General features: G+C 38.5%; 1 long non-coding RNA gene across 1 annotated transcript in view; it reads right to left on the minus strand.

Annotated features, from left to right (window-relative positions):
* Nucleotides 1–1,976: 1,976 nt before the first annotated feature.
* The window catches only part of LOC131553873 (uncharacterized), a 36,869-nt gene continuing 16,362 nt past the window's right edge, over nucleotides 1,977–22,483 (minus strand). Inside the window, exon 5 of the long non-coding RNA XR_009274284.1 lies at nucleotides 1,977–2,612. This is a non-coding gene — a long non-coding RNA (uncharacterized LOC131553873). The remainder of the gene's footprint in view (nucleotides 2,613–22,483) is intronic.

Consider the following 22,483-nt stretch of genomic DNA (forward strand, 5'->3'; position numbering starts at 1 on the left):
GAAAATCATTCAGATACAAACTAAAGAGTAATGGCCCTAGGGTTGACCCCTGAGGAACTCCTGTGGGACAATCTCTTAAAGAAGATATACATGTATTAATTCGGGTACACTGTTTCCTTGATATAAGATAAGACTCAATCCATTTTATTGTATCTTCCCAAAAATTTAAATGTGATAATTTAGATAATAAAATATTGTGATTTAGTGTATCGAATGCCTTTTGTAAATCAAGGAACACAGCACCCACAACCCCACCCTTATCTAATTTTGACCGAATTTGCTCAATAAAATAACATACAGCAGTTTCAGTCGAATGCTGTTTACGAAACCCAAATTGCATAGGACACAATAAATTATTTTGTGTATCTACGAAATTCACAATTTGCTCAGTTACTACTTTTTCTACTATTTTAGACACTACTGATAAAATTGAAATCGGCCTATAATTTACCACATTAGTTGGATCACCTGTCTTAAAAACTGGGGTAACTAACCCCATTTTCCAACAACTTGGGAATATAGATTGTTTAATTGATAAATTCACAAAATGAGTAATAGGTTCTAGAAAGATATCACTATTATTTTTTAAGAAATTACAATCTAAACCATCTATATCTTTGGCATTGGAATTCTTAAAATCTTTTATGATGTCCTGAACTATACACTCTGTAACTGTTGTCAAATGAAGTGCAGGTTTTACTAAATTCACTGAATTAATTTCTTTGTGTCTTATTCCAAATTTATCACTCAAATTTTGTACTGAGTCAACAAAGTAATTATTAAATACATCAACAATTTCATCAGGTTTATCAATTATACTTCCTTTAAAATCCAATTCCAAACATTTATTACATGATTTAATGTCTTTCTTTGTCAATTTATTAATGGTTTGCCATACCCTTTTACTATTACCTTTAGCCTCATTTAGAATATTAACAAAAAATTGTGACTTAGCCTGCCGTAATGTCTTAACTACCTTATTTCTTAAACTATTGAAAAGAAGTCGATCTTGTTGCAAACCAGATTTTACAGCTTTTTTTAAAGCAGTATCACGCTTTTTCATAAGTATCCATACCTGTTCATTGATCCATGGCAAATTATTATTTCTAAGCTTATTTCTAACTAGTTTTGTATATTTATTCCTTACATTTTTTAGCTCCTCTATAAATTTTCTATGTGCAATTTCCAAATTTTCAGAATTTTCAGAAAATAAAAGTGATTGCCAGTCAATTTGTCCAAGATCTTCTTCAAAAGCACTCATATCCTTTTTTGGTATTCTATATGAATGATTCTGGATACTCTGATTAGTTTTATGATATATAAATCTATTCTTATTCAACTTCCTAGAAACAAGTATTAAATTGTGATCTGATATTCCAGTTAAAAAATTAAAAGTTTTTATAATTCTATCTGGTTTATTAGTAAAGATAAGATCTAATAAGGTTCGAGAAGTAGCTGTAATTCGTGTAGGGCCCTCAACCAATTGTGTAAAATCATATAATTTAGTTACTTCCTTCAATTTCTTTTTGGTCATTTTATCAGACCAGTTAAGATTAAAATCCCCCAAAACAATACACTCTTTACTTGTCTCAATTTCTTTGAAAAGTTTTCTAAAATGATCAAAAAATGAAATATCAGAGGAAGGGGGCCTATAAACTGCAACAATAGTGAAAGACATTTGAGAAGATAAAGTAATTAAAACAGCAATACATTCAAAATCATTTGAGCATTCAAGATTAACTTGTTTACTTATAAAATGATCTTTAACATAAATAAGAAGCCCTCCTCCTCTGCCATTTTTTCTATCTTGTCTGAAATATTTATACCCAGGCATTGCTAAAGATGTACTGGGAAAGGTTTTAGCTAACCATGTTTCAGACAAACACGAGAAATCTAAATTTGAGTCCATAAGCAATTTTTCAAGTTGTACATGTTTTGATAACATACTTCGAACATTTAAATGTCAACTTGCAATTTCCAAGAAAAAAAAAGTATAGTGAGATGATAAAAAAAAAAAAAAAAAATGTAAAGGATGTACTGCTTTCTCAATCTAGCCATTGTTTTCCAGACAAAAGTTGTTGAGCCAACATTCAAAGTTTGTCTTGACAAGCTTTCCTCTTCTAGTCTTACAACTGACTTGTGTGTGTGTGTGTGTGTGTGTGTGTGTGTGTGTGTGATTCCTAGAGGTCATTGACAAAAATTCCTTTCATTGTAGATTATTAGACTCTTTGCTTTCCTCCCAGAGGACATTACCAACAATTCTCTCCAGTCATCTTCCGTTAACGACACAATAAAGGAGATTCCATCTTGTTCCTTTGTCACCACTAAGCATTATGGGTCTCTTGTCCTTTCGAAACCGGCACAACATGTGTTCTAATGAGCTGCGGTCAAAATCTAAGATCCATGACATCCAGTTATGACTCACCACTGGTTCTTCTAATCCATTACAGGCTGCTGCAAACGTCCCGCATGCATGACCAGGAGTGGCGATGGAGGGGACGCGCTTCTGTACCGCTGCCAGGAGAGCAGCCGAGGAAATGCACTACAAGGTCAATCAAGCTGTCCATGTCGCTTCCTCTCCGCTTTGGGAAGCACAGCATGCCGTGGCAGACCTGGAACAGTCATTGTCGAAAGAGCACAGCAGTGATTGATAAAGACATTCTCTGGACATGATATCATTTCAGTGAAAAGATGCTGCAAAAACAAAAAACAACCTGAGGCAGGACAATAGATAAAAGGGTTAGTGAAACAAAAAAAAAAATCAAAGAAGGTGAAATTTGTAATGAATCAATTATGTATTTTATTAGTATGTGATCATTATGTATATTTGTGGGAATTATGTAATTAAATCCTTAATGTAATTTATTCCTATGATGGCACAGTTTAATTTTCAGCATCATTGCTCCAGTCTTCAGTGTCACATAATCCTTCAGAAATAAATATAATATGCTGAGTTGGTACTCATGTCTTATTATTATCAATGTTGAGAAGAGTTTGTTTGTTTGATTTTGTTTGCTGATTGATTGAAACTGATACACTAAAAAGGTTTGGAATAATTATAATTTAGAAAATGAAACAATGATAGATAGATAGATAGATAGATAGATAGATAGATAGATAGATAGATAGACAGATAGATTATTGTTATTTATTGTAATATATATATATATATATACACACATATATTTAGAAAATGTATATAATTATGGATATTAATTCATTAAGGTGATAATCATACTTGATGGAGCTTTTACAGTGGCTGTTCTGTGTAGTTTCACTGATCTAAATTGTATTATTTAATACATTTCAATTGTTATGTCAGATGGAATGTCAGCAGTACTTAAACTAACAGCTGTTATTTTTCCCAGACTACTGGCAAAAAGGTCTAAATTCATAATGAAGGGGCACCAGAGATGATACATTTAGTTTAGTTACTGCACTTGCTCCAATGAGAGGAAACAATGTAAAAATACATAATAAACCACAATCACAAAAATGCCAACCCAGATGGAATTAGATTTCTCAGAAAACACTCGCACTTATGAGTTAGCCAAAAAACAATAATTTGCTGCAGAATTTTCACAGAGGTCATGCGTGGAAAAACTTGTTTGATTAGAACATGATTAAAATCACAAAGTAGTAAAGTACTCCTGTGAAATACTAATTTTCCTGATCTCCTCAGGGAACAGAACTAGTTTTGTTTAAATTAGACTATTTATGCATCTTACGGGTCATTCAAGAATGTCTGATGGACTTTATAATATGAACTTCATGATTTTATGTATTTACTTTTGGAAAAGATAATCGCCACAGTGGTCATTAAACACTGAATACTAAATAACATTCACATTTATGTATGAAACCCCATGTCTGAGATCACTTGGGTAGAAATTCAATTTGTATGGAGTGATTCTGGTTTGCAGGAAACAAATCAATGTCGGCTAGCATTAATTCAACCGCATGCTCAAGTCAAGAAAATCTCTAAAGGCGTTTTATAGGGTGCACTGTCGTCTGCATTGACAGCAGAGGTCTTTATCTGCGACGGCAACAAAGCGTTTAGCATAACACTGAGAGGAGCATTTGTTTGGATCCTCTCTCGGCCCGGTTTCGCCACTGGTGCTTCTCCATGCTGTAGTTGTTCATTTCTGGCATTACTCCAGGCCTCTGCTTTGTAAGGTCTCCAGCTCCTGGGGTGATTTCACTGTCCAGTGAGCTATGAAAGCTTTTTATAAGTACATCAGCACAACTGCATTAATCGGCAGCCATATTGATTCAGCATTTGTGTGTAAGACAGAGAGAAGAGGGACATTAATGGATATATTTATAATGAAGTACCTCTCAACCTCGTGCTTGAGTCACAAATGGGGCATAAAGTTTTGCGAGTCTTAGCCAAACACAAAATAAAAATACTGACCCTTAAGTTTTCCTCATTTCCTCTGGGTTAAATGTAAAGTGCCACTGGAATTAAATTGACATGAACATTTATAGTCCACTTAAAAATCAGGAGAAACAACTGTTAAATGCCTCCCTTTTGACTGTTAAAATTTTTAATGAAACAAAAACAACTGAAATGTTCAACATGTTTCTCATAAACCATCTAAAAATCACACATTCAAATTCCTAATATATATTATTTAATATATAGATAATTTGCTTTCTGCCATTCACTGCATATATGTTAATGAACTGTTTAATTGAGTTGATATAGAGCTTGATATAGAGCAATCTTTATAGCTCTATATAGATATAGAAGCTCTATATAGAATCTTGATATAGAGCAAAATGCCACATATAACAGTTATCTTGTATGTAGTCTGGGGAAATATTATTTATTTTTATTTCTGAGAGTGACTTTTCTATTTGATCTTTTTTTTTCCCTAATAAGTCGCCGTATCAATGGCACTTCTTCCTTAAACACACACACACACAGTTTTGTCCTTGCAACAGCGGACAGAAAAGCTTCAGCTATACTAAGCTGTGCTGGCTGCAGTGGCAGGCTGCAGGGGGCACATTAGGAAGCTTTGACATTATCAAAGGTCATGTCAAATCAATATGTGTGTTGACAAACTTCAGATTGCTCCCTGCTAGATTTGCAGATAGGATACAAACCCTCCCAGATGGTGTTTGCTTGCTTGAATCTTGCCTGCGTTGCTGCTCTCCCAGGAGAAGCCAGCACACTGACCAGCTCTGAGCACTTCATTGAAATTTAAATTGCAGGGTTTTATACAAATGTCACTTAGGAATATGTGATATATCAGGAATATGGTGAATGTGAATCATTGATGTTATTTAGAATTGTGCACAAAGTCCCACTTACACAGAACACCAAAGTACAATTCAACTGGACACCATTTAAAAGAACACAAACACAGTTAGCATATTTATCATGAGTACATAAAGGCAGCCATTTTATAATATAACACAGCCGTTTTAGTTTATAATATAATCTAAAATAACAAATATATTTGTATAAGTGTTTTCTGTTGTAATATATGTGTCACAGTGTGGTTAAATCAAACAGCAGTCAGTATTTTATCAAATAAAATGCTTGTAAATACAGCAGGTAAACTAAAAAAGTGTAACAAGAACTGAAATGTTACAAGAATTGACAAAGAAACGAACGAAACAAGGGTTATAAATACACAGTCCAAGACAAGGGAACTAAACAAGAAGATACAGGTGAAACAAATCAGTAACCGAGGGCATAAACTGCATATAATGCTGTGTCCAAAATTTAATACTTCCCTATACAGTATATGAAAAACAGTAGTAGGTCCAAGCTCATAGAATTTGAAAAACAGTAGGTGAAAAGTACCTCTATGACTTACTACTTCTGCCGAGATTCTGAAGTGTGCACAATTTTTGCAACTGACACTGATAAGTCATATGACAGTAACATGGCGGCATCTGAATTTCATAATACTCATATTCACACTACACAGAATATACTTGTCTACTGTTTGCAAAGTAACTTCAAATTCAAATGTAGTACCTACTCAGACAGTATGTGATTTCGGACGCACTGTAAGACAAGAAGGGATACATGAACTAAACCGGGGAGAAACTCAGAGACTAAAGGAAACAGGAATGCATATCAACATACACGTCCATAAAGACAACATGAACATGACAGCATGCTTGTAATTTATTCCTGTGGTGGCAAAGCCAAATTTTCAGCAGCCATGACTCCAGTCTTCAGGGTCACATGATTCAAATATGCTGATTTAGTGCTCAAGAAACATTTCTTATTACTGTCAGTGTTGAAAACAGTTGTGCTACTTCATGATTTTGTAGAAATTATGATTTTTTTTTTTTTTCAGGATTCTTTCACAAAGTTCAAATTTCTATTTGAAATATAACCTTTTGTTACACGTTTGATTAATTTAACGAATTAGTGTTTAATTAAAAAATAATAAATAGCATTATACACTCTATATTTATGTTTAAGGCATTGCTGGTCTGATAGAAGAGTATATACTTGGAACTCAGATGCTCATTCACTGTCTTTTTAGTTTTGAACTACGGCATGATGGATGGTCCAAACAGAAGAGGAAGACCCCACAGAGAATGGACTAATGCCATCAGACACTAGCGTGGATCAATCCTTTAGGATTTGAGCTGTCCTACACTAGACAAGAATTTATGGAATAGAATTGTCAATAAGGCATCAGGCGCCTACAGGCATGGGCCCATGGTTGTTGTTGATGACTATGATGATGTTGTATACTCTCATTTCTTCCACATCTAGTATGCAAATGTATTAATCTTCGTAGGCTTCAGGGCATTCATAAGTTTACTTGACAAAACAGACATTCAGCATTCATGCCTAAACTGAAGCCACCTCAAACAAGAGATACAGTATGTGATATTTATTTATTTTTTTATTTTTTTCTTCAGTGATGATTTCAAGCTTTCCACTGGTAAATTGAATTTTGCTTGGTCATTCATATGCATGTAACTTGAAAATACCATATTTTACTTGAAGGTTGATTATTGAAGGCTTGTCAAATAAAATGCAATGCCATTCATTTCTACGCTTGTTAGAATATGGCAGTTTTTAGCGTGCTTTTGTCTTTCATTATACAGTAATTTCTTACAATAAAAAAAAAAAAAAAAACACCTTTGAGTCTCAGACAGCGAAATATAACTCAATAAGCGAAATACAGATTGATATCAAATATTCATATTGTTTCATGAAATATTAATGCACACTGCATATTTCAAATCGATTTGTTTTGCAAATGTTTTCTTCTAAATATTCTCCCCAGTGCTAAGCGGCTTACAAAACAAAGACGCTCTGATTAGCTAAAATTCATCAAATTTTCCTAAGAAATTAGCTGAGAAGAAGCTGAAGCAATTGTTTGAGTACAATGACGTGAAACAACAATACTTCTAAACCGATCAACATACAGAGCTGAGCCTCAGGAGGTCAAATCCTCTTTTCTAAATGTTAAACAAATATTCTGAAGAGTGACATAAAAAAATGCTATACAGTTTATACAACACCATGTTTTAAACTACCCTCATATCCGAGCCAGAGCCTGATTAAGAGAGGTGAAAATAAAGGCAGTGTTTCCCTAAGTATTATGTAAATAGTAATGAATATATAGTATTCAAATATAAACATATATATAATTGAAAAGTTTGGGGTTATTATTATTATTATTAAATTAACTGTTTTCAATTTTAATATATTTTAAATCATAATTTATTCCTGTGATGACAAAGGTGCATTTTCAGAATGATCATTCAGCAATCATTGTAATATGCTGATTTGCTGCTCAAGAAACATGTATTATTGTTATCAGTGTTGCAAACAGCTAAAAATGCTTATTTTTGTAGAAAGGGTTATTTATTTATTTATTCACGATGAATATAAAGTTTAAAAGAACTGCATTTATTTGAAAGAAAAAAAAATAAAACAATCTTTACTAGCATTATAAATGTCTTTACTAATGTCTTTATAAATGCATTTTCCATTTCACGTAAAACTACAAAAATATTTTTCCTTATAACAAGTGATCATCATACTGGTTTGGGAGACCATTTTTTTTTACATCATAAAATAACATGCAACAAGGTAAGATGATCTTTAAAGTATGACTTTCAATATTATCAACAAACCCAGCCAAGATCTTGTAATTGCACTCCATTTCTTAATATAATACATTGAACAATGTAACTGGGGTCTCATCTGCGTAAAGGTTATAGCTGAAGGGCTATTTATTTAATGTGACGCGTCTGACAGAGATTAACCACAGTGGTATATAAACAGTAGGCTATATTATTTTGTGCTATGCAATGATGGTCTCAATGCTAGTCAAGAAGAACCAGTCAGAGGCCCTTTTTTGTTTTATTTTGGGGATTTTTTGCTTCCTTATTTCAGATAGGAAAGCAAAGGTTAATGGGAAATGAACCAGGAGAGATGGGATATATATGGGATCAGGAAACAACAGAGTCCACACTTGAACCTGCGTCCCCACGGGAGCTCAATGGCCCATAGATATCTTGAGCATGTGCATGACCACTGCCACGGCTCTGACACGAGTCCAGTCTCCTGACCGTACCCACAGTTTTTCTAGATTTACTCTGTGTGCTATAAAAAAAGACTTTCCTTCATAGTGAAGGTCAGGGAATCAGCAGAGGAAGTGACCGACTCTAACTGAATGTATGAAGTTCTTGGCCTGTATGGAGCTGATTGCAAGTCAATGGTTCTTCTACCATTCATGTGCACTTTGGATTTCAGGTCAAGTCAAACATGTCTTTAAGTTATACATTAAAGAAGGAAGCTGCCAAGTAAATTCACGTCTTCTGAAGCGAGAGCACCAGGAAGCCGTATGAAAAGCTCACTGTGTTTGATTCAGTTTCTTCAAGAATTTTGCAGTACAGCATCCTCTCAATCATGTCAGACAGCCCCGCAACACAAACAAAACATCAGGTCACTGAGGACCAGATGCAACTGCTTCAGCTGAGTGGAATATGCTCAACAGCAGCAGTCAGGACACCATGGGAGCCAAATCCACTGGCAAGAAGTCAATACGAACCACGATTAAACCAAAACAAGGCCAAACGTATTTTTAACATATAAAAATACATTTAAAATGTATGTCCTCATCTGACTTTGTTATTTGCAGGATTGTCTTAGCTCTGTAAAGCCTGACATATGAAAGAATAGTCAGAAAAAAATGGAACAGTTCATTGAACCTGTAGACAAAATATAAACCAAAAATATAGTTTATATAGAGTTTTTGTTGAGATTCATATTTGAAACATTAGGCTTTCATGGCTCATATAGTACGACATAGTGAGAATACAAAGCTCATACTTGAGAAGGAAAAAAATATATATATATATCATATTTATTCAGAGGCAGAAACTGAGCAAAAATATGCAGTTTGGTGCAGTTGCTAACATTTATTTGGACAAAAAGTAAAATGAAATTCTGGTAGCTTGTAATGTACTTCAATGAGATAATTAAGTATACCAGATACTTATATTAAAATAGATACACATATCAGTTGTCACTCAATATTGCCAAAATAATATGTCTTAAGATGATATTTAAATTTAATTTCATAATCAAAGCTCTGTAGTTTTTTATTATGGGGAAAAACATGTTATGCAATGTAAGGATGGTTGAGATATGTACAGTACAAATGCATGTATCATATTTCACAATCACATGAAATGAAATGTAAAAAAAAAAAAAAAAGTAAAACCATCAATTAGTCGACAGAAGGCATGTAGTCAATTGAACACAACAAGGCTTTTCAGCAAAGTTTATCATACTGGGCTACGTTTCCCAAAAGCACTGAAACCATTGAAACCAATGGAGAAACGATCAATTTAGGCTTACAATGCTTTTGGGAAACACAGCCCTGATTGATGCAATTTAGAAGCCATAGAAATTAGCATATTAAATATGATGCAGTAGGCCGTATAGGGTTAATTTCACTAGGTTCTCTTCATGTTAAGGGCTGAACTGTGAACCATATTTGAATGTGGATGTTTTCAATGTGTTATCTTTTTTACATTGTTTCTTCATGCAAATACAAAATGACATGCCAGCAAATATTATATTGATAATCGATCACAACAATTAACACAAATTATATTACAGATAGTCATGTTTACAAATATTTTAACAAATTTGACTTGTCACTTGTAAGCCAAAAGGCTAAACAGCTTTTTGGCAGCCCCATATTTAATGTAAATTTAGTGCCAGTATTAATTTTATCAATAAATGAGATGGTCAGGCAAGCAGTCAAGAAAATAGATTAAATAGAGCACCATATTGACAGTGTGCTTAATGTAAATTTGGGAGTTCACTTGGCAAAAGCAACATAATTAGGTGAGATTTAAAAGGGCATTAGTATACTATATATATGATCACCCATACCAATGTTTTTAAAGCCTTATTTTTATCATGTAGAATTTATAGTAATACTCCAATCAGGAATTTTAGACATTTATTCAAGGCCTGAATTTCATTTTTGAAAATGGGGGGAATTCCCCTCTTGTGACTTTTGTGAGAGAGGATTTTTTTATTTTTATTATTTTAATTTGAGGAGTGGAGGGGAACCTTTTTTTTTTTTTTTTTTTTTTAATTTTTCAAAAATGTATATTTATCTCACCTAAATGTTCGATCATGCAGTGCATTTTTGTTTTTACACATGCAATTTGTTGCACATTAGCTTACACAAAGCACAACACATGTTGCTCAAGCAAGTGGCAAAACAATTAAAATACTTTCTTAAGTTATCACAAACATTATAAATTAAAACTTACCACTGACAGAAACAATCAGCTGTACTTTTTTTTTTTTTGGTTACAATTTATTTCGATAGTCCACTTTAGACATTCTACTAACTATAAGTAACTTTGTAACTACATGTCAACTACATGGAAACAATTACTGCACTGTTGCAGACTGCTCATGGAACGCACTGCCATACCACAAAAGTCTGCAGTGTGAATGCTTTAATCTGTCAATATGAGCGCGGAAAAAAATACGCACCGCAAGGCCTACGCACTGTGAAAGGAATACGTGTGAACCTAGCGTTATGTGTGCGCTGAGAGCGCGAAACTGCTGAATGGTTAAACACTGGCAAGAATAAAAATGAAATGCAATTCATAAACTTCAGTGACTATGCAACACTGCCTCGATTGTGCAAGTGACAATTCCAGTGTCAACTGTGCAGCCTGCAGCTTGCTTATAGAGAGACACGATGGGTGGTTTGTGAAATTATGTCTCACAAAAAGTTTTAAAATTACTTTAGAAGTTATTTAATGAAGAAATATTAATTGTACCTCATATATATATATATATATATATATATATACATACAGTCATGACCAAAAATATTAGCACCCTTGGTAAATATGATCAAAGAAGGCTGTGAAAATGTATATGCATTGCTAATACTTTTGATCTTTTATTAGAAAAAAAAAAAGAAGAAAAAATTCTAACCTTTCATTGGATAATACCAATTTAAAATGGGGGAAATATCATTATGAAATAAATGTTTTTATCCAATACACATTGGCCACAGTTAACGGCACCCTTTTATTCAATACTTTTTGAAACCTCCATTTGCCAGTTTAACAGCTCTAAATTTTCTCCAGTGACTGATGAGGTTAGAAAACACCTGACAAGAGATCAGAGACCATTCCTTCATCCAGAATCACTCCAGACCCTTTCGATTCCCAGCTCCATGTTGGTGCTTCTTCTCTTCAGTTCACACCACTCATTTTCTATAGGGTTCAGGTCAGAGGACTGCAATGGCCATAGCAGAAGCTTGGTTTTGTGCTCAGTGACCCATTTTTGTGTTGTTTTTTAGGTTTGTGTTTGGATTATTGTACGGTTGGAAGATCCAAACACAGCCCATTACAATATTCTCCAGCTGTGGTCCTTGGAGAGTCTTTAGCCACTCAAACTCTCCTTCTCACCGTGCATTAGGACGATACAGACACACGTCCTCTTCCAGGCATTTTCGTAACATTTTATGTTGATTGGAAATTCTTAATTATTGCCCTGATGGTGGAAATGGGAATTTGCACTGCTCTAGTTCTTTACTTAAAACCACTTCACTAATTTGTGAAGCTCAATTATCTTTTGCTGCACATCAGAAATATATATTTTTTCTCATTGTGATGGATGATTAAGGGAATTTGGGCTTTGTTTTCCCCCATATTAATATTTCTGTGAAACAGGAAGCCATGGCTGGATAAGTTCACGTTCATAATCACCCTGGAGTGCTCAAAATTGTGAATATGAATGGGAATATACTTCAGAGATATTTTACTCATAAGAATTTCTAGGGATGCCAATAACTGTGTCCAACATGTATTTGAGAAAAAAACATTTATTTCATAATGATATTTCCCCCATTTTAAATTCTTATTATCCTATGAAAGGTTAGATTTTTGTGATTTTTTTAAACAAAAGATCAAAAGGATTAACAATGCAGATTAATTTTCACAGCCTTCTTTGGTCATATTTACCAAGGGTGCCAATATTTTTGGCCATGACTGTATATATATAATATATATATATATATATATATATATACATATTGTAACGGGCTGAAGAATCACACGACAAGAGGAGGTCAATAAAGGCCCCGAAGGGTGCGTTTATTGGTGAGTGAGAAAGTGCCAACGTGTCCTGGTGCGGTGAAATGGTGCTCCGTGATCCGCCTCTGTCTCTAGTCCGAGTGCCCAGGTGCTGGGTGTCTGTGCTGTGCTCAAATGCTGTGGCTGGCCGGTCACACACTGCTCTCTGGAAGTCAAACAGAGTAAGGGTTAGCGGAAAATCTTCTGGAGACATGTCTCACCAGTGTGTGTAACTCGACCGACCAGCCCGGGCAGATTGCATGCAGGTGTTCCTCCTCTGTTTCCAGGGCGACGCTGATGAGTGCTCGGGACACGCGTCACCCCCCCCCCCCAAGCGTCGTCCTGGTCCCGCGGGACAATGGGGAGGTTGGGGTCGGGTGGGGAGTGAACACTGACAGACCTGCGAAAGCTGCCCAAAACCGCGAGAGCCCGTCAGCGTTAGCGTTGGCCGAGAGGATGGCTACCACCTTCTTTTCCTGAGGTTTGATGAGGCTCCGGCCCACCTGGAAGCCCAAGTACTTAGCTTCGTAGAGCGCCAGGTGACATTTTCGAGATTGGCGATCAGTCCAGCCCGGCGCAGCTCGACAAGCACCCTACGGAACCGCTCCAAGTGATCCTCCCAGCTTTCCGAGTGTATGACGATGTCATCCGCCGCATAGGACTGGTGGGGCCTCATCAGGACGTCCATCATCTGCTGGAAAGTGGCTGGGGCCCCGTGTAGGCCGAAGGGGAGAACCCGGTACTGCCAGTGGCCGCTGGGTGTAGAGAAGGCAGTCTTTGGTTTAGCCTCTTCCGTCAGCGGCACTTGCCAGTAGCCCTTGGTGAGATCTAACGTGGAAATGAACCAGGCTCTCCCCAGATGATCTAGCAGCTCGTCGACTCGTGGCATCGGATAGCCATCGAACTCGGAGACTTCGTTGAGGCGGCGGAAGTCACACCAGCGGAGGGTGCCGTCTGGTTTTGGGACCATGACAATGGGGCTGGACCACAGGCTGCGCGATGGCTCTATTACCCCTAACCTCAGCTTCTCCTGCACTTCCTCCTCAATGGCGTGTCGCCGAGCCTCCGGAACCCAGTAAGGCCGCTACCTGATAATGGTTCCGGGTGGTGTGCGAACATCATGTTGGAGAACGTGGGTCCGCCCAGGGAGTGGGGAGAACACATCGGAGAATTGACCGACCAGATGTTGCTACTCCTTCTTTTGGGCAGCCGATAGGTGGGGGTTGACGTCGACAACCACGGGGTCAGTGGTGGCCAGAGCGGCCAGCTGGGTCCTAGTCCCGACCCATCGCTTTAGGAAGTTGATATTGTACAATCGATCCTCTTTTCTCCTTCTGGGCTGCCACACTCGGTATGTAACGGGCCCCACTCGCTCGGTCACCGTATAGGGTCCTTGCCACTTAGTGAGGAACTTGCAGGCGGCCATCGGGACTAGGACCATGACGTGATCTGGCTGAAACTCTCGTGGCTGGGCTGTCCTGTTGTAGTGGCATTGCTGGGCTTGCTGGGCTTTCGTGAGGTGCTCCCGGACTAACGGCATGACCCTGTCTCACAGATGTGTTTGATGGTTGACGCGACGTCGAGTAGGCTGTGAGGCTGACGTCCAAACAAGAGCTCAAAGGGGGTGAAACCGGAAGAAGCCTGGGGGACTTCCCTGATGCCAAAGAGGACATACGGCAGCATCTGGTCCCAGTCCTGCTTGTCGTCAGTGGCCACACGACGGAGCATCTGCTTCAACGTTTGATTAAAACACGTGTAGGATGGTAGACCGTGGTCCATAGTTGTTTCACCTTCAGGAGGCGACAGAGGTCTGCCATCATCCGGGACATGAACGGGGTGCCCTGGTCGGTCAATATCTCCGTGGGGATGCCGACTCGACTACAAAGGAGGAACAGCCCCTGAGCGATGGCCTTGGAAGTGGCTTTGCGTAGGGGAATGGCTTCCGGGCAGCAAGTGGAGTAGTCCACTATCACGAGGATGTGTTCGTGTCCCCGGGCGGACTTCGGCAGCAGCCCGACCAGGTCCATCCCTATCCGCTCGAAGGGCACCTCGATGATGGGTAGCGGAATCAACGGACTTGGGGGAGGGGTGCGAGGTGATGTCTGTTGGCACGTCGGACAGGCTTGACAAAACCGTTTCACCTCAGCATCCAGACCTGGCCAGTGAAAATGGTCTCGGATCCGTTGAATGGTGTTTCGTGCCCCCAGGTGGCTGGCCATCGGATGCGAGTGGGCCAGCTCCATCACGGTCTCTATCTTCGACCGTGGCACCACTAATAGCTTCTTTTCCTCCCCCCTCCATGATGCGACACAGTAAAGCAGGCCATTCTGGACAACAAAGTGAGGAACCGGGTGTGGCGGCGGCTGTGTCTCCTTCCCCTCAATCACCCTCACTTGTGTCCAGCAGTGTTTCAACCGATCGTCCCCGAGTTGTTCCTTTGCAAAGGCCCCACCTCCCGTAACATGTTGGAAAACATCATAGAAAAGGTTAGCGGTTTGGGAGGGGGACTCCCCGTCTTTGGTGCTGTCTGACGCTAGTAGGACGGGGTGCCGTCGGGGACCTCGGTTGAACGTTCGTCCTTGGCGGTTCCCGGCAGGGCTGGCAGGCTGTGTGGCGGCGGCGAGCAGGCGGTCAAAGCCCGTCCAGTTTCTTCCGAGGAGCAGGAACGGGTAGATCCTTCACGATCCCCACCTCGACGGGCCAGGAGCCTGGGGCGGCCGAAATGGTGACGTGCCGAGCGGGGACCTGGCGAGTATCACCATATACACACGTGATGGGTAGGCGGGCTTTGGACTCCAGCCAAGGGGGAAACACTGTCGGCTGCACTAGGCTGACCACGATGCCCGAGTCCAGGAGTGCTTGGTAGGGTCGTCCATTTACCTTTACCTTCACCCGCGGCGCTTCCAATGGTGGTTCATGGTGGACGATGCAACCTGCCAACCAGGCCTGGTGTGGTGAACGGGGAGGATCCGTGGGCATCGGCTCATCCAGGGGACCGGGAACCGCCGGCCTGCTCACTGGCCGCGAGATGCCCTCCGGATGCCAGCCTCGCGACATTGGGCCACCTCCGCCAGCTCAATGGCCTCCACCAGATCTCCGACGGTGAGTGGGTTCCGCATGCCTGCCGCTTGTCGAAGCGAACGAGGAAGGGCACGGAGAAGACAATCCACGACGACGCGCTCTGCTACTTGGGCAGCGCTGGGGTTCCTGGTGAGTAGCCAGTGACGTGAGAGGCGGGAGAGGTCGGCGGCTTGGGCACGGGCTGGCAACCGGGTGTTATGTTCCCAGTCGTGACTCGGCGGCTTTTGTGGCTGTCTTCTGATGAGTTTCAGCTGTGACCAACCAGCCTGGGCAGATTGCGTGCAGGTGTTCCTCCTCTGTTTCCAGGGCGACGTTGATGAGTGCTCGGGACACACGTCACAATATATATATATATCACTATTGGCCGATAATCGCTTTGGGTTTGATGTTTGATTGGTGGTCTCTATAAAGGTGGTCTCTCTCGATCTGTTACGTTGTATTTTACTAATAAAGCACATGACGAGGGAGAATGAACAAAACAGAGTCTTTTAATGATAATCCAAATAAGAAACAGAAATAATCCAGGAGCAAACACGTAGATCAAATAAATAGCAGACAAAGAACCAGGGGAGAACACAGGCTTTAAATACTAAAAGTAATCAAGGAGAAACAGAAACAGGTGAGCTAATTAACTAATCAAGGGAACTAAGGAAACTAGGTCAACGTAACGCTCTCTCTCTCTATATATATATACAGTATATATATATATATATATATATATACATATACAGTACATACACTGTATGTATAGTCTGGTAATACCAAACTCTGCTATTTCACTTTGCTTCTTAGACAGAGTCTGGAAGGGCATAACTAACAAGCGTTTACTTTCTCGTGGGGTGGGGGGCACTTGTCTGAAGTTTAAAATCATTGGTGTAACCGTAAGCCAATCACATAACGTTTGGTTATGACGTATGTTTAGGGCTGGAATGGTAATCTGGCATACCGGGCATTTTCCCGGTGGGCCGACGCACTGAAGGGGCCGACAGAATTTATTTATTTTTTATTTTTTTGCCAAGGACCATCACGAGCAGCCAGTGGCCCATTGGTTTGTCTCCTCTATTGACAGCGTAAACCACCCAATCACAATGCTATAGATGGAGCCATGAAGTGTTTTGCTCCGCCTATATAAAGAACGCTTCACCCCAACTTCTTCCTCGTCGGCTTTTCCCACGTTTTCACAGCAGCTTTATCAAGAACAGGCTTGCTCTGCGGTGAGTGATGCGGCGTAAAGAGCCAGCAGGAGGAGGAGAGGAGAGCAGTTGAATCGGTAAAGTGCTTGATTGGGACTCGCAACGGAGGCAGGCATCTATCCTGTGTGCGTGCCATTAGTGTACCATTGGCCAAAAAATCGCGGTGGACGAATTTATGTTTTATTAAAAAGTGTTTGTCCACTGCGATTTTTTGGCCAAGTCATGTCAAGTGTGTTCATAGAGGTCTCCATGGGCCAATGTGAATAAATCTAGATTTAAATTCGAAAAGACACGATATTGTCAGACCTGACGTTTTTTTGTTATCCAAAACAACTCGATGCACAATGATACATATCTACACTACCAGTCAAAAGTTATTGAACAGTAAGATTTTGAATGTTTTTTTAAAAGAATTCTCTTCTGCTCACCAAGCCTGCATTTATTTTATCCAAAATACAGCAAAAGCGGTAATATTGTGAAATATGTTTACTATTTAAAATAACTGCTTTCTATTTGAATATATTTTAAAATGTAATTTATTCCTGTGATCAAAGATGAATTTTCAGCATCAATACTCCAGTCTTCAGTGTCACATGATCCTTCAGAAATTATTCTAATATGCTGATTTGCTGCTCAAGAAATATGTATTATTATTAATGGTTTCTTTGATGAATAGAAAGATCCAAAGATCAGCATTTATCTGAAATAAAAAAGCTTTTGTAACATTATACAATACACCATTCAAAAGATTGGAGTCAGTATAATTTTTGTTTTGGAAATTAAAAATTATGGAAATTAATACTTTTATTTAGCAAGGATGCTTTAAATTGTTCAAATATGATGATAAAGACATTTATAATGTTACAAAATATTTCTATTTCAGATAAATGCTATTCATCGGAACTTTCTATTCATCAAAGAAACCTGAAAAAATATATACTCAGCTGTTTTCAACATAATAATAATAAATGTATTTTGAGCAGCAAATTAATGATTTGTGAACGATCATGTGACTGGAGTTATGATGCTGAAAATTCATCTTTGATCACAGGAATAAATTACATTTTAAAATATATTCAAATAAACAGTTATTTTAAATAGTAAAAATATTTCACAATATTACTGTTTTTGCTGTATTTTGGATCAAAGAAATGCAGACTTGGTTAGCAGGAGAGACTTCTTTAAAAAAAATATAAAAAATAATGAAAAATCTTACTGTTCAAAAACTTTTGAATGGTAGTGTATATATATATATATATATGGTGGTGGGCCACCAGGACCAAAAAATGCCAGGGCCGATTTTTTGTCCCAGTCCAGCCCTGTGTATGTTATGCGCCGGCTCAGCCGCCTCGAACTTCCGCTGTAAACACAGGTATGCAGCGAAAACAAAACCATCGAGCGAAATACCGGAGTGAATATTCTCCACAAGAGAGCGAATAGCATCCCGTGTCTCCATGTCCGTTGTCATTTTAGATTTCCCTAACGTAAACTACAATCTTAAATTCGGCGCTTAGCATCTACGTCACGGCTCTCAGCCTGCCCTCTGTTCGTTGGTTGGACGGCTGGTTCGGAGCCGGAGATAATCTGGGAGCTGATTTGCTATATCAGACTGAGTACAGAAGCGAACTGAAATTGGGCGGAAGTACGAAGTCTGACGTAGTCAGGCTACTGTATGTGTGTGTGTGTGTGTGTGTTCAGGTTGAAACTTGTTTCAGAATAAAAGGAAATTGTGTTATTATTGACATTTTTTCTAGACAGGCGGAAAAAAAAATGTGTGTAAATAAAACAAATAAATAAATAAGCAAATAAATAAATAAGTATTGGAGGGGAAAAATGTTGTTGTGATAAAAAAAAAAAAAAACATTCTGTTGTAATGAATGTCGGTTAGCTTTATGCATTTATAATGTTCAGTTTGATGAGGCTACTAGAAGATAATTGCTTCTATATTTCTAGAATTGTTTTGTAGCAAATTAGTTCAAAAGGGAAATTCATATAAATAATTACAATTAATTATGATTAATTACAGTTATTTATATCGGCTGACAGTAATAACTGTAGCAGAATTAAATTGACATCAACTGATTTGTTCGTCCAACGAACATTCAGTGTAAGTTTATATCAACTCTAAGAAAGGATATTTTCGTGGCCACAGAAAATACTTTCCTAAGTATTAATGCATTAGAGCATGTGGTAAGGATCAAAAATCATAAAGGAACATTAATTTGCAAGGCAGAACCAGAAACTCATGTAATTTGTGCACACAACTTTTATTAACTAAACGCTAACACACATAACTAATCTAAACAAACAAACAAATATACATACACTCACGCGTATATACAAAAGGGGAGCTAAAGTGGATGAACGAAGCCATTAGAGAAAACAGAATGCAGTGGGGGAAAGAGTCAGTTAACCACCTGAGTAAAATCATCAGCGCCGTTTATAACGGGGTGTATAACCTATACTAAACCTCTGTTTAGTTTAGTTACATGTACCATACTTGCACTTCCTTGGTCGTTGGTGCGTGTCCGGAATGCAGTCTTGGATGAAAAGTCTTGATGGTTTCAAGGTTTTGGACTCGCAATCACGTTCTCCCGGGTTGAAGAGTGATGAATTCCAAAATATGTTATTCTGGCTCGGTGGCGACTGGGAGTTCCTTCCCAGGTAGAAAGTGAAAAAGAGCTAAGAAAGAGATCATCTGAGGTCCGAGGACCTTTGGTTGAATGGAAAGTCAAGGCTGCAAGGCCTGGCACAAAAACTTAAGGGTCAAGAAGCGTTCTAGCTCACATCCTCATCTTCTCAGTATCTGATAAGAACCGCCGACTGAGATATGTTGGAGCCCACCGGGCACACCCTTAGCGGCTCAGGCTCTCCACAAGGGCAGCAATCCGGAAATTTAGCAGAAGAGCTTTTGCAGAAGTCAGAAGGCGGAACTGTGCGTGAGCCCTTTAAGGTCTGAGAAGAGTCACGCCTCTCAGGATGGGCTTGACCAATGAGAAAAGCAGAATTTCCAAGCGGGAGTTTGGAAATACTGGAGGGGTTTATGACCCTTTGTCATAAAGTTGATATACAAAAGATATACATAAAGTTGATTGGAAGTTGATATACAAACTATTAAAGATTCTTAGGACACTAATATGTTGCATAGGTATCAACATGTAATATTCACTCTCAATTAGATCATCCGAAGACGAACTGATAGAGACCAAACATGGTATGAGTTAAAGTGATATTAACAAGTGATCTATCATAAGCATGCATAAAACAGTATACAATACACAAAAACATATACAAGAACAGTAATAATATACAGAATGACCTGAATGATATGTGTGTTAATTCAAATAAAGGTTTTCCTATGAATTAATTAGAGAAAAGTCCATTTTCCTAAGGGGAAATTAAGTGAGTGTTTCTTTGCCCGTATTCCTTTGATCAATAAAACTAGTGTTATCAGATTGGTTGCCATGGAACCGGGGGTCTGAAGTCATTGACAGACATACTGGCACCGAGTATGTGTATTGGGTGAGGGGTCTGTGACTATTTGTTAATCTAATAACTAATTGGTTTGTTAAATCAAATGCAAAATTGTGTGTCTGATTGGTCCAAATACTACAGTTTCTTTCTGATAACTGTTTATACCTGAGTATTGGTGTCCAGAAACAATTACCTAAAACTTCTTAACTAAAGCCTTTTTTACCATTTTGTTTCTTCTGCATTTCACCCTTGAAAGCAAACCAAATAGTATATAATATTACAGCCCATATGCAAATAAAGAGGATGGAATCATGGCAACATGTTTGCATTCCCAACAAGCAAAACAGACGACTAACTCCGAAATCCGTCCGCTAAGCCTCCATATGGCCCAGTTTGTCTGGCCTGTTTGCTGGCACATGGGGCCTTGTCACCGCCTAGCATGAATATTACCACAGCTTGGATCTGTCTGCGTACAGCAAAACAGCTATAAATGGGAGACTTTGCGTGGCGGATGACACGCTTCTGCCCAGTCGACAGATCGTCCAAGCGGGAAGGAGACATAACTCCACTCGCATGATAGACAGGCAGGAGGGCCCCAGTACATCAGCGAGCACATGGAGGGGAGGGATGGATGCCCAGGCTCGGTTACTAGGCCTCCAGCCAGCAAACGGACAGCATCTCTAGGGGCTGAGACACAGTAAACCCATCCTCAGAACAGGCCTGGCCGCTGGCACTTGGGAAAACAGGTTGCGAGCAGCCTGGATAGAAATGATAGAGGGGGGACGAGGGAGAGGCGATGGGAACATACCGCAGAGCAGCAGGCTCTCTTATCACCGAGTGAGAGGGAAACAGTATCAACTGCTCACTTGTACTGATAAAGCATATGTGGGACATTTGCAGTGTCCCACTGTGGTGCAGAAAGGCAGCTCATTTTTGGGCGGTCTGGGAATTAACTCCTTGCCAAGACTTATTCGAGCACAGGGTCATTCTGCTTCTCTTGTCTGAGATGATGTTCGGGCACCAGCAGTTTTATTACCACCATTGTCTAAAAGGTTGGCGCAGAATTCTAATTTTAAAGCATGCTTTACGATAGTATTAAACCGTTTTTCTCCCTTATTTTTATGATGAATTTACTCCTAAAAAGTACTGAAGTGTAACATTTGATGTGTTATATTGATTAGGCATTTTAACATTTTAACATTTAATCTCTCAAATAAATTCCAGGGGGAAATTGTCATTTCCACTTCATAGTTTTAGAATTTGTATCCAGTCTAACTATTTAAAATTTAATTCAGAATTTAATTCAGAACAGTATGGCCAAGGCTATTTCTCAAAAATAAATAAATAAATAAACAAACATGCATTACTGCTGTCAATGTCTTAAAAAAGCAACACTTATAGTATGAGATAAATAAACAAACGGCATGCAAACAAAAAAATAACAAGTAATATTAACTCTATAAAGACTGATATATGAAATAAAATATATATATACATTTTTTTTCATTTAAATAGTTTATTGAGTCTTTAGAAAAGAAAGGCAAACAAACAAACATCCCTGCTGTCAACATTATAAAAAAAGCAACACTCATAATATGAGACAAAAAAACAAAAAAAAAACAATCTGCATGTTAACAAAGAATAACACATAATAATAGTAACCCTACAGTATAAAGCCTGATGTATTAAATTATAGAAAATACATATTTTAAATGAAATTGTCTATTGAATCTGTAGAAACAAACAAATCAATAAATATATATTTACATATGTGTTGTTTGTTGGGAGTCATATTTATATCAGGCTTTTATGGCTAAAATAATATGATGCATGAAAATATGGAGATCATATTAAATGAGGCCCAAACTCCAAACTCAGAGGCCCAAACTCAGCAAAATATGCAGTTTGGTGTAGTTGCTGATATTTATATGGCCAAAAATATATAATGAAATTATGATAAATTAGAATGCAAATCAATTAGATCTTTATAACAATATAGCAAATTACTATAATAAATAAGCTTAGTAAGTCTTTGTAAGATTATATTTAAATGCTTATGTTTGTAAACAAGCAAAACATACAATACAATGCAGTGCTGAAGGGGTGATACATATAAATGT

This window comes from Onychostoma macrolepis, chromosome 14 (assembly GCF_012432095.1).
Source record: "Onychostoma macrolepis isolate SWU-2019 chromosome 14, ASM1243209v1, whole genome shotgun sequence".
Classification (NCBI taxonomy): Eukaryota; Metazoa; Chordata; class Actinopteri; order Cypriniformes; family Cyprinidae; genus Onychostoma; species Onychostoma macrolepis.